This window comes from Mus caroli, unplaced genomic scaffold (assembly GCF_978045245.1).
Source record: "Mus caroli unplaced genomic scaffold, Mus_caroli_1 scaffold_2, whole genome shotgun sequence".
NCBI lineage: Eukaryota > Metazoa > Chordata > Mammalia > Rodentia > Muridae > Mus > Mus caroli.
This window is the reverse complement of record NW_028227257.1, coordinates 50,216,754-50,228,388: the sequence shown is the minus strand read 5'-3', so window position 1 is coordinate 50,228,388 and position 11,635 is coordinate 50,216,754. Positions and strand designations below refer to the sequence as shown.

The 11,635-nt window shown below is 44.6% G+C and overlaps 1 pseudogene; it reads left to right on the top strand.

The window, feature by feature from the left end:
* Positions 1-10,293: 10,293 nt before the first annotated feature.
* Positions 10,294-10,857, top strand: LOC110290112 (peptidyl-prolyl cis-trans isomerase A pseudogene; annotated as a pseudogene).
* Positions 10,858-11,635: the final 778 nt, after the last annotated feature.

The following is an 11,635-nucleotide window of genomic DNA, read 5'->3' as shown; positions in this document are numbered from 1 at the left end:
GGAGAAGACAGTGACTACAATCAAAATACATTTATGAAATACTCAAAGAAGTAATAAAACACAAAAATTCTAAACTATTCCAAATGCAGCTGAGACTGGAGCAATAGTCTCTTTACATACTGTGAGAATTACTACTTTGAAAAACAATTTTACAATTTTCATTTGAAGTTAGAAATACTCTCACCATCTGTGATAGTTCATTTTGTTGCCAACCTGACAGGGTCTAAAATCACCTAGGAGATGAACCTCTGTGTAGGTCTGTCAGGGCATTTCCAAGGAGGTTTAACTGGGGCACCAATACTCTCCTTAAACGTAGGCAGCACTGGGCAACTGACTGGGGGTCAGGTGAACAAAAATAAGGAAGAGCCACTGTGGTCCCAAACACTGGTGGGCAGATGCTGAAGAGGCGGTGGTGGGAGAATCATGAGGCCAATCTGGGCTACACCATTTTAGGAAAAGAAAAGTCGGTCCAGCATAATCAACCTCTCTAGGCTTCTGACTGTGGATACAATGTAACTGTCTGCCTCCCACTCCTGCCACCATGCTTTTCCTGCAGTGATGGACTCTGGCTAGAAGCTGTGAACAAAACCAAATCCTTTTTTCTTTTAGTTGTTTATGTCTAGTATTTTGTCACAGCTTCAAACAAACAAACAAAAAGCAAGTAATATACTATCTAGCCTAGCAATTGATTCTTTTTCTTCAAAATGAGGTTTCTTTTTATAGTCCTGGCTGTCCAGGACTCACTCTGTAGACCTGGCTGGTCTCGAACTCAGAGATCTATTAGCCTCTGCTTCCTGAGTGCTGCTATTAATGGTGTGCACCACCACTATCCATCCAGTAACTGATTTCTAAGACTTACTCAAGTGAAATGCAAACATGTATTCACATATCACACATACCCATATGTATACTACAGGCGATTGTTTGTAGCAGCTTCCAGAAACTTGGAAGTAAGTCAGGCATTGACTAAGGATCAACAAACTGCCCATTAGCTCAGTGGGATTCTACTTAGCAACAAGAGAAGCAAACGGCACAGAAAACAACCTGGACGAAGAGAGCAGGATTCATCTGCTGAATGCATGGGGTCAACTGTAAAGCACTCACAATTGTAAAGAGAGATTCACTATGTAATTCTATTGTGTGTGATATTTTTAAAAGGCTAAAACTTGGTGAGTAGAAAATAGACCCGTGATTGTCAGGAGCTAGAAATGGAAGAAGCACTGGCTGCAGAGTTCCCGGGGGAACCTTTGGTACATCAGAGCCCTGCTAACTCTTGATTCTGGTAGTGGTTCTAGGACTGTGTGCTTGGCAAAATTCACAGAACTGCACACCAAAAAAAAAAAAAGTGAACTTTCTGTAAATAAATTATATCTTTAAAATGACAACCGTTCTGTTACTCAGAGGAGAGTTAGTTGGACTAGAGGACAACTGCATCCAAGCCTTTGTTAGTAAGGGACAAGATGGCAGCCAGGCAGGGTGGGACATGCCTTTAATCCCAGCAATTGAGAGGCAAATGCTGGAAGATCTCTGTAAGTCAAGAAGAGGATGATCTACATAGCAAGTTCTAAGTCAACCATAAAGACATAGTAACATATGTGTTTTGTCAGAGACAGAGAGACAGACAGGAGTGCACGCATACACACTCACCCACACACCCACCCACACACCCACCGAGAGAGAGAGAGAGAGAGAGAGAGAGAGAGAGAGAGAGAGAGAGAGAGAGAGAGAGAGAGAGAGAGAGAGAGAGTCATAACTGAGATGATGATAATGCTGATCTTGTGACTCCTGTTCTGGGTCTCACTGCGCAGGATCTACTGCCTGTCTTTGAGATATGAGTAAAAGTGAAAAGTGAGGCTGTAGGCAGATTTGGAAGCTATTTCGCAGAAACTGAGATACAGGAAATGCATTGCAGCACAGGCTGTCACCTCGTAGGCTCACATTTACATTTATAGGTGGACAGCTTTCAAATTTGTATGTCTGCAATTTCTGCCAATTGCAATAGCTGTGACCTTGTATCTTTCTCAAGGGAAAGAGGACAGGGACATTAGCTGAGTGAACAGAGGCATCCCCAAAGGAATAGAAATTAATCCGTCCACAATCTAGGAGCAGCTAAGATATGAGTAGAGTCCCAAGTAACATTTGCAAAAAGGCAACCAGCCTACCCCATCTCCATAGGTAAGGGGAACACGTGCCTCTGAGAACTCGTTGGGCTGGATGACACCTCCCTCTACCTGACCTTCTCATCCCTATATTTAGAAATTCAGAAGACAGCCATGAATCATGGCTAACTCTCTGGTCTAATTATTTCCTTGGGTGATGTCACCTTCGTATCTCAAAGACAGGCAGTAGATCCTTTGCAGTGAGACCCAGAACAGGAGTCATAAGACCAGCATCATCATCTCGGCTACGATTCTGTGACCCAGGGGGTGATAGCTTTCGTATGCCGGGTTTTAACTTCTTTATTGGGAAAATAAGAAAGTTGATTTGTTAGAGGTTCATTCAACTTTAAATTAAGTGTCCTTTGCTTAGAAGGTTTTCATTTATCTACCCTAATCTTGAAATACATGGCTTCAAATGAGATTTTTCTGAAAGGACAACAGAGATAGCCAACAGATTAGGAAATCGCCGTGAAGGAAAATGAAGGGTAGAGAGGTATGAGGGTCTGGGCTCTGCTAGAAAGTGGCCTTCTATTTGACCTTGGAGACTGATTAGTCTGTCTCCAAGCTTCCCACTGGCCAGGGCTAAGAGGCAACTAAAGGTTGTTGAATGAACAAGGAAGAAAATGGTATACTCTAATACAGTAGCTGCTACCTACGTGAGACAATTAAGTTCTTGAAATGTGGCAAGCGTGACTGGATACTAAAAATACAATTGCTCTCTTAATTGTATTGAATACAAACCGGAATGGCCATGGGAGGCCGGGGGAGCGTTGTACTGGACCGAACCGCTCAGATTACGATAATTCAGTGTTTGCTCAGTGTGTCAGTCACTACTTTATTGCCTCTCAGATGCAAATTTATCCTTTCCAGACAGCTGTGTACTAGCACCACTGGGCCTCATAATTACTGCCATTTCGCCAACTGATAAAATCTAAAGTTTGCCTGCAGGGAGCCTAAAGAGGTGCCGAAGGAGGAAGATGCACCTTCCTGCTTTGGGTAAGACTCTCCTTTAGGCTGCTACAGTTCATGTATCTCCAGGCTCACCCCAGATGGGCAGATGACTGCGGGTACCAGATGTGTGTGTGTGTGTGTGTGTGTGTGTGTGTGTGTGTGTGTGTGTGTGTGATTTCTGCAGCATCCAATCTCAGTAACATATGTAACTTGTCCCACATCCAGATCATGAAGGGCAGACACCAGGTTCTCAGAATGCTGTGGCCAGCAGTTCCCAAAGGCAAGAAGATTCCCCCGAATTTCTGATACCTTTAGAGGGGAATACCATAGAAGAGGCCCCTCCCTGTGCACAGCCTCCCTCTGTGTGATGGTGGACTGTTTCAAGAAAGAGTCAAGGTGTGCCCTCTCCATGTAGATGATTCCTTTGGAACCTTACAGGACAGATTTCCAACAGTACTGGCGGTACAATACCTAAGACGGTCTTTTGTCTGACGGCGAACCACTGTGCCCTCTCTAACAAGTTCTTGGTTACAGGCCGGGCCCCGGAGCTCTTTCATGGGCATGCTATTTCAGTTCTAAGACTAGTGAGGGTTCTATGCAATTTCTACTTCTGGATTTTTCTCACAATTCATTGCTCCTTTGTAGAGCCAATCTTGTTTTATTCCAATTCTCTTTCAGAGGCAATAGATTTCATGTTAAACTTTCTCTGTTTGCCTTGCTATACTTTTAAAAAATAGTTATGTATGTGTGTTCATTCACACCATGGTGCTTATGTAGAAGTCAGAGGACAACCAGCAGGAACAAGTCCTTATTCTACCATGGGGGTTCCAGGGATCAAACTCAGAACATCGGGGTTGACAGTAAACACCTTCACCTGCTGAACCTCATCATCATACATCATCATAGATCATACATCATCATACATCAGCCCTGCTGTATGTGTTTTGCCTTTGAGAAGACACTGGCTGCTCTGAGAGTCAGTTCAGGCGGTAAAGACTGGATTTGAGCACTGGCTTGGTTAGCCTATTTAGCTTAAGCACAGTAACAAATTCCTTCCTAGCAGGAAATGAAACTGGTGTGGCCCATGGCATGCAGAGCCATGCAGCACAACAATGGCCTGTGCAGGATTGTAAGACCCAAGGAGCCTGGGCAGGTGCTTCACCCAGCACTCGTGGTAATGGATGGCAGCAAAAGCTATAGCGCAGCATATATTCTTTAAAATGTACTTGAATACTTACGAAGAGACACTGCCAAGCTCAGCTCAAACCGTGAGGTGAGAACCATAAATGTAAAAGAGAATGAGTGGATTTATTATAGGTGCATGACTGATGCTGCTGAGAATAGACTAAAAATTTAGTTCTGTGGGTCGCTGAGTTTTAGTGTCAGTCAAATTACCGTTAGTAAGAAGCTCGTTATTAGGAAAGAGAGAGGCAGCTGGAAATAGGGACATCTGACTGGACCTAGATGAAACAGATAATCTCTAAATCATTACAGATAGCTTTTCCCAGGAGAAGCAGCTTGCCTTCCAGTGCATTAGGACATCAGAATCTCTTTGCTTGACAAGCTGATGTAGGCTTATCTGCAGCAAACGCTTTGTAAAGGACATAGTCCATTCTGTTTTAAACCCGCCATTAGCTGTATTGCCACTGGAACCCAAACTAAGGACAAATGCTAGCATGCTCCAGGAGTCAGGTGCACACGATGGACTGGAAGGAAATAGCATGAGCCCCAGAGGAACTACAGAAAATTTCTATTGCATAGCAGTATAAACTTGGGGTACATGATGAGCATATATTGGAGGGGTGTCTGACTAATAAAGGTAGGCTGCAAACACTATTGTGAGGAAATTCATTGTCACAAGAAAACTTACTAGACACTCTGGATTTCATGTTAATTTGTCTTGTGGGATTAGAGGTTTGTCTAGCTGCCCCCTGGGTGGTTGACTAACACTTGACATCCACAGTGCCTTACATTTAGTGGGTCTGAGATTCTCCATGTTCCTGGGAGTCACAAGAAGCTCAAAGGCCTAGGGGGAAGATTGTAAGACTCAATCCTCATCAGTTGAACCTTTCAACAGTCAGTGGTGGCAAACTGCTGGGGAAGGAGGTCTATTAATGCTCCTGCACAGATGTTGATTCCAGAAGGCAATAGGTAAAGGCAGGAGAATGAATATAGGTGAGGGCTTGGAAGTATATGATGCTGTGGTCTCCTTCTCTGCACAGTGACAAAGACAAGCCAACCTGGATGAAGGTCAAAGATCACTTCAACCTATCTATCATACAGCCACTCTGAAGCTAGAATGGTCCTTCACTATTGTCCCAAATTGGACCAAGATGACAGTGTCATTCTACTCCCATCGCAGTCAGTCTTTGGACACCAGCCATCATGGTTAGGACCCTCAGTAAAGAGAATCTGCAGCTGGTACATTTCCTACAGCTGGAGTATGTCCCACACTGAAAGACACTCTGAGGAACGCACGCATTGTTTCTTTACTCTGTTCACAAACCCATCTATTCATAAATGAATGGAAATGAGAGATAAAATAACTACCTTAGGTCGCAGGCCTTTGGACCCGATCTCACTTCCCTCCCCTGGATCTTGTTCCCTGTTCCACTCATCCCACGCTGTTGAGCCTGCGGCAGACAATGGCAAGCAAGCAGTCAGGGAGGGAGGACCACCTGGAGTCAAGCAGTGTTCAAAAAGCAGTCATGTGGATAACAGGAAGAACAGTCGTTTACACCGCTCTTGAGAGTCTGCTACTTGGGCAGAAGTTTCAATGCTGGCTTAACTAAGCTCCATGCCCTTTACCTAGGAAGGATTTGCCTGCTTCCAAGATGGCTCTCTTTACAGACAGCAGTTTAGTACTGTCTATTGGCTCAGTTCCCACTGAGACAGGGGTCCTATGAGTGCCTAACCTCACCAAAGGGCTCTCTACACACCTGCTAGGGCTTCTTTGTAACAACTGTTCCAAAGATCAGAATGTGGCTGAGTAAGGTAGGGCATGCCTGTAATTCCAGGCAAGCTGATCTCTATGAGCTCAAGGCCAGCCAGGGCTACATAATGAGACCTTGTCTTAAAAACAAACAAACAATACCAAACAAACAAAAACCAAATGAAACAGCTTCTGGTCCCTTAAGGCCTTGACTGGAAGATGGCCCAGTGTCACGCTGTAAATAGTGATGCAGTCACTGCATCTGGCCAGCTCCACAGGAGGAGCACACACCTTCATCTTGAATTGAAAGTGGACAAAATAGCTTACATCCATGTTCAGATGCTACAGGTGTTTTGTGGTCACACTCCAGGTCCCAGGTTCGCAGGGTCTCACTCACATGTGTTATTCTACTTCTCCAAATCCAAACAATGAGAGAATCCAACCAAAGAGATCCTCCAACTAGCCAGTCAGATCCTACTTGCAGTTAAGATTTAACAGAGAGGGATCTGAGTGGCCATCTCTGAAGATCCCTGCATCAGGTACCCACTCTGCATCCAGGTGCTCCTGCTTTGAGCTGGTGGTGAGAGGCTAGATAGTTTCCTTTCAGTATGTCCCTATGCCTCCCTAAGTTTACTGTTACTTCTATAATAAAAACATACATATATACATATGGACTAAGTATATTTCAGCACTCTTCCCACCCGTGCCCTCAAGTGTGTCTTGCTTAGCATAGATTTTCTTCTACAAGATGGTGCTGTCCTGAAAGAGGAAAATTACTGAACTCTCCAACTCAGAGTTCTCTTACCCCTCCCATCTAGAGATTGTTCCCGGAACACACCTGAACTTTTTACCTCAGAGTACATTCTTGAACTCTTCACCCCAGAGTCCGACCCCCTCCCAAATGAGAACGGTTCCAGGAGCATTTCTGAGATAAGGGTCTCCTGGAACGAACAAACCTAGTCCTACCCCTCCTAACTGAAGACTGTTCCAAGAACATTTTTGAGATAGGGGCCTCCTGGTACTACCCCAGAATGTTCCAATAGATCGAGTACATTGCCAAAATATAGGACACGACCCCTTGGTTATGTAAAGCCCCTTGGTGACGTAAAACTTGTACTTTTCCCCTTGGCTATTTCCTATAAAAGCCTGTGAAAATTTGGGCCGGTTGCCGAATCTCCTCTGCACCTTGCTGGCTGCATGAGTTTCGACCCCAGATATCTGGTATATGTGCTTTTTGTGTGCTTTCTTGTCGTTGCTGTATTAAATCTTACTCTCTATACATCTTAAGTTCGGTCTCAGTGTCTTCTTGGGTGCGCGGCTGTCCCGAGGCTTGAGTAAGTGCCTCCCTTTGGGAGTTTTGGAGTCTTTCAGTCCAAGCTCTGGACCATGAGGAATAGCAGTAGGACCCTGTGGATACCCATATGAAAGGATGCTCAAGCCTCTTATATGAAGTGGAGCTGTGATAGTCTCAATCCTAGATGTATACTTCCATATACTTTAAGATGATCCTTAGGTCACTTGTTATACCTGATTCAGTGGCAATGCTAAAAGACGGTCGAAGCGCTGCATTATGTAAGAACCAACAACAATAAAGGCAGTGCATGTTCAACCCAGGTCCTGATGCAGAACTGACTGTTGTTCTGGGGAAAACTGTAAATCAGAGTGGGGAGAAACACGGGCTGTGGAGCCGTGTGTGCTCTTCCCATGCCTTCCGTGTCTCACTGGGAACATGGCCATGAAGCCAGGCAGGGTGTGAGATATCTTGTCATCTCAGTCCTCAGGGAGTTTATTCAAGCCCTGCCTGGGCTACACAGCCAGGCCCTGCCAGGGGCGTTGGGGATGTGCCCCTACATACTAAAGTCATCCTGAAGATTGAGGTTACAAATAGGTTGAACAGAAGCAAATTAACAAATTAACAAGCAAAAATTCAGACACAGTTTTGGAAAACAGCGTTTTTTGTTACAGATGCTGAGCACCCTTCCATCCCAGTAGACTGTGGTGAGTGAGCAGTGATCGGGAGACTTTAAATAACCAATAGAATGAATGCCTGAGAAGGGAAACCACGTGAATGTTTAGCACGATTCAAGTCCTGTTGTGAACACGGACTGGAAAGAAATTCACTCCAATGTTAACAATGGCTGCCATTGGAGGGTGGGGTCACAGGCGACATTTCCCCCTACTGCTTCTGTAGACTTTTTGGATGTCTTTACATTTTAGTCATTTATGTGTAATTTTTATAATAAAACAGATATAAAGGATAAGCACGTGACAGCAAGGTTGTGCACACCCACACACTCCCTCACAGGTGCGTCTCCCTGAAAGGTGAGGCTGTAGAGTGCTGGCAGACAGTTTGACCTTGAGATGAAGGGACACACAGGCAGCAGAACACAGCCTCTCTGCCCCCCACCCACTCCAATGTCAGTAGCAGTCTCCAGTGTCAGCCAAGAATGCCACGAAGCTTGCAGAACTGTGTGGTTGCTTTTTCAGAGACGCGTGTGGGGTGAAATGCCAGGATCACTGTGATTTACTTTAAACTTCCTCAGAAAAACAATTGTGCACATAACTGTGTGGATAGGAGCTCTTTGTTCTCTTATTCTTTCTACTTTCCTGCTTGAGCTTCTTTTTTAAAACATAATTTTAAAATATGAGAGGTATTGAAGAGATTTCCCAGTGGTTAGAGTACTGGCTGCTCCGGACCTGGGCTCGAGTCCCAACACCCACATGTTAGCACACAACAACCATCTGGAACTCCAGTTCCAAGAGATCCCATGTCCTTTTCTGACCGCCATTGTACTGAATATATACAGGCAAAATACCCGTGAACATTAAATTTTAAAAATTAAAAATTAAATTATTAAATGAGATGTGTATGTGTATGTATATGTGTATATGTATATCCTTAGAGGTCAGAAGAGGGCATTGAATCCTTTGGAGCAGGAGATACAGGCTGCGATGAGCTGTCAGACTTGGATGCCATGTCCACTGTAAGAGCAGAAAGCTCACTTAATTAATGAGTTGTTGCTCCATCCAGTCTCTTAAGTGTGTGTGTGTGTGTGTGTGTGTGTGCTATGCAAGTGTGGTGCACATTTCTTTGTTCAAGAAGGCCAGCAGAGGATGTTGAATCTCTCAGAGCTATAGTTACAAGTGTTTATGGGAAACCCATCTCTTACGTGAGCGAAGAGATCCAAACTGCAGCCTTCATGCTTGTGTAACAAGAGTTTCTAACAACTGAACTATTTCTCCAGCCCATGCTTAATTTCACAATTTAAGAGAGCAGTGAGAGCTGGGTGTGGTGGCACACGCCTTTAATTCAAGTACTCGGGATTTCTGAGGCAGGCGGATTTCTGAGTTCGAGGCCAGCCTGGTCTACAAAATGAGTTCCAGTACAGCCAGGGCTATACAGAGAAACCCTGTCTCAAAAAACCGAGAGAGAGACAGAGAGAGAGAGAGAGAGAGAGAGAGAGAGAGAGAGAGAGAGAGAGTGAGCAGTGGGAAATGTTAGACCTGTTGCTAAATGTCCTACTGGTGCGGTCCCATTGGTTGAAAGCTGACTTTTCAATTCCATCTGATTATCAGTTATAACAACAATAGATAACAGGGTTGATGGTACTTGCCTATAATCCTGACACTTGGAACTGAGGCAGGAAAATTTGAAGTTTGAGGTCAGCCTGGACTGCATATAGAGACTATATCAATAATGGTAATAGTGGGGCTGGAGAGATGACTCAGAGGTTAAGTGCACTGACTGTTCTTCCAGAGGTCCTGAGTTCAATTCCCAGCAACCACATGGTGGCTTACAACCATCTGTAACGGAATCTGATGCCCTCTTCTGGTGTGTCTGAAGACAGCTACAGTGTACTCATCATATATAAAATAAATAAATAAAATCTTTTTAAAAATAATAGTAAAAGTGATAAGAAGAAAAATAATTATTTAAAAATTTAAAATTCTATAGAGGCTGGTTTGGTTTTTTGGTTGGTTGGTTTTTTTTTTTTTTTTTTTTTTTCGGTTTTTTGAGACAGGGTTTCTCTGTGTAGTCGTGGCTGTCCTGGAACTCACTCTGTAGCCCAGGCTGGCCTCGAACTCAGAAATCCACCTGCCCCTGCCTCCCGAGTGCTGGGATTAAAGGTGTGCGCCACCACGCCCGGCTGGTTTGGTTTTTTCTCTTCAAAATTTTCTTCCCTTTGTCCATTAAACAACTTAAGGGGGCTTTGCAGACACCACTGTCGCTTTTCGGCACTTGCTGCAGCCATGGTCAACCCCACTGTGTTCTTCAACATCACGGCCGATGACGAACCCTTGGGCCACATCTCCTTCGAGCTGTTTACAGACAAAGTTCCAAAGACAGCAGAAAACTTTCGAGCTCTGAGCACTGGAGAGAAAGGATTTGGCTATAAGGGTCTCTCCTTTCACAGAATTATCCCAGGATTCATGTGCCAGGGTGGTGACTTCACACGCCATAATGGCACTGGTGGCAGGTCCATCTACGGAGAGAAATTTGAGGATGATAACTTCTTCCTGAAGCATACAGGTCCTGGCATCTTGTCCATGGCAAACGCTGGTCCAAACACAAATGGTTCCTAGTTTTTTTATCTGCACTGCCAAGATTGAATGGCTGATGGCAAGCATGTGGTCTTTGGGAAGGTGAAAGAAGGCATGAACACTGTGGAAGCCATGGAGCATTTTGGGTCCAGGAATAGCAAGACCAGCAAGAAGATCACCATTTCCGACTGTGGACAACTCTAATTTCTTTTGACTTGCGGGCGTTTTACACATCAAACCATTCCTTCTGTAGCTCAGGAGAGCGTCCCTACCCCATCTGCTCGTAATGTCCTGTACTCTCTGCTCTCGCTGAAGTTCTTTGGGTTCCATATTTTCCTCATCCACCTTCAAGTCTAGCTGGATTGCAAAGTTAAGTTTATGATTATGAATAAAAACTAAATAAGAAAAAAAAAAACAACATAAGGGAAATGTCCTTGTGGCAATTTGAGGAGGTGGCCTTTGTGCTGCCCTTTGGATTCTAGCTGTTATCTTGAGCTACCTCTTGCACTGCATCCGTGGTATTCCAACTGCATCAGCTGCTGAAAAGCACAGCTACAGGAACTGAAGACTTGCTCCCACTGGCACTGGCTTAGAGTCACTACTCTCCTGGGAGCATGAGCCCGCTTGAGACCCAGCTGGCTGTTCACCACAGCTCCATAGGCTTTCTGTTCTTCAACAATCTCATAATATCCCCATCCTTACAGGAGAAACAGGAACTTCTGGATTGCTCCCATCTTGTGATCATCTTAAATTTAGCCCCAATTCAGGTGCCAGGCAAGGATGGGGTAAGAAGAGATGGGTGAGACCAACCATCTCCCCACTCTTTACATGCAGTGGCATCTCACAGGCTTCAAGTCCACTCTCCTTTCAGTGGCCAACTCTGCTAGCTGTTTTGTCAACTTCACTCAAGTTAGAGTCATCTATGAGGAGTGAACTTCAGTTGAAAAGATTACCCCATCAAATTAACCTGTAGGCAGCTCTTGGGGAGTATTTTCTTGATTAGTGATTGACGTTAAAGGATCCAGCCTTCTGTGGGAGGTGCCACCCCTGG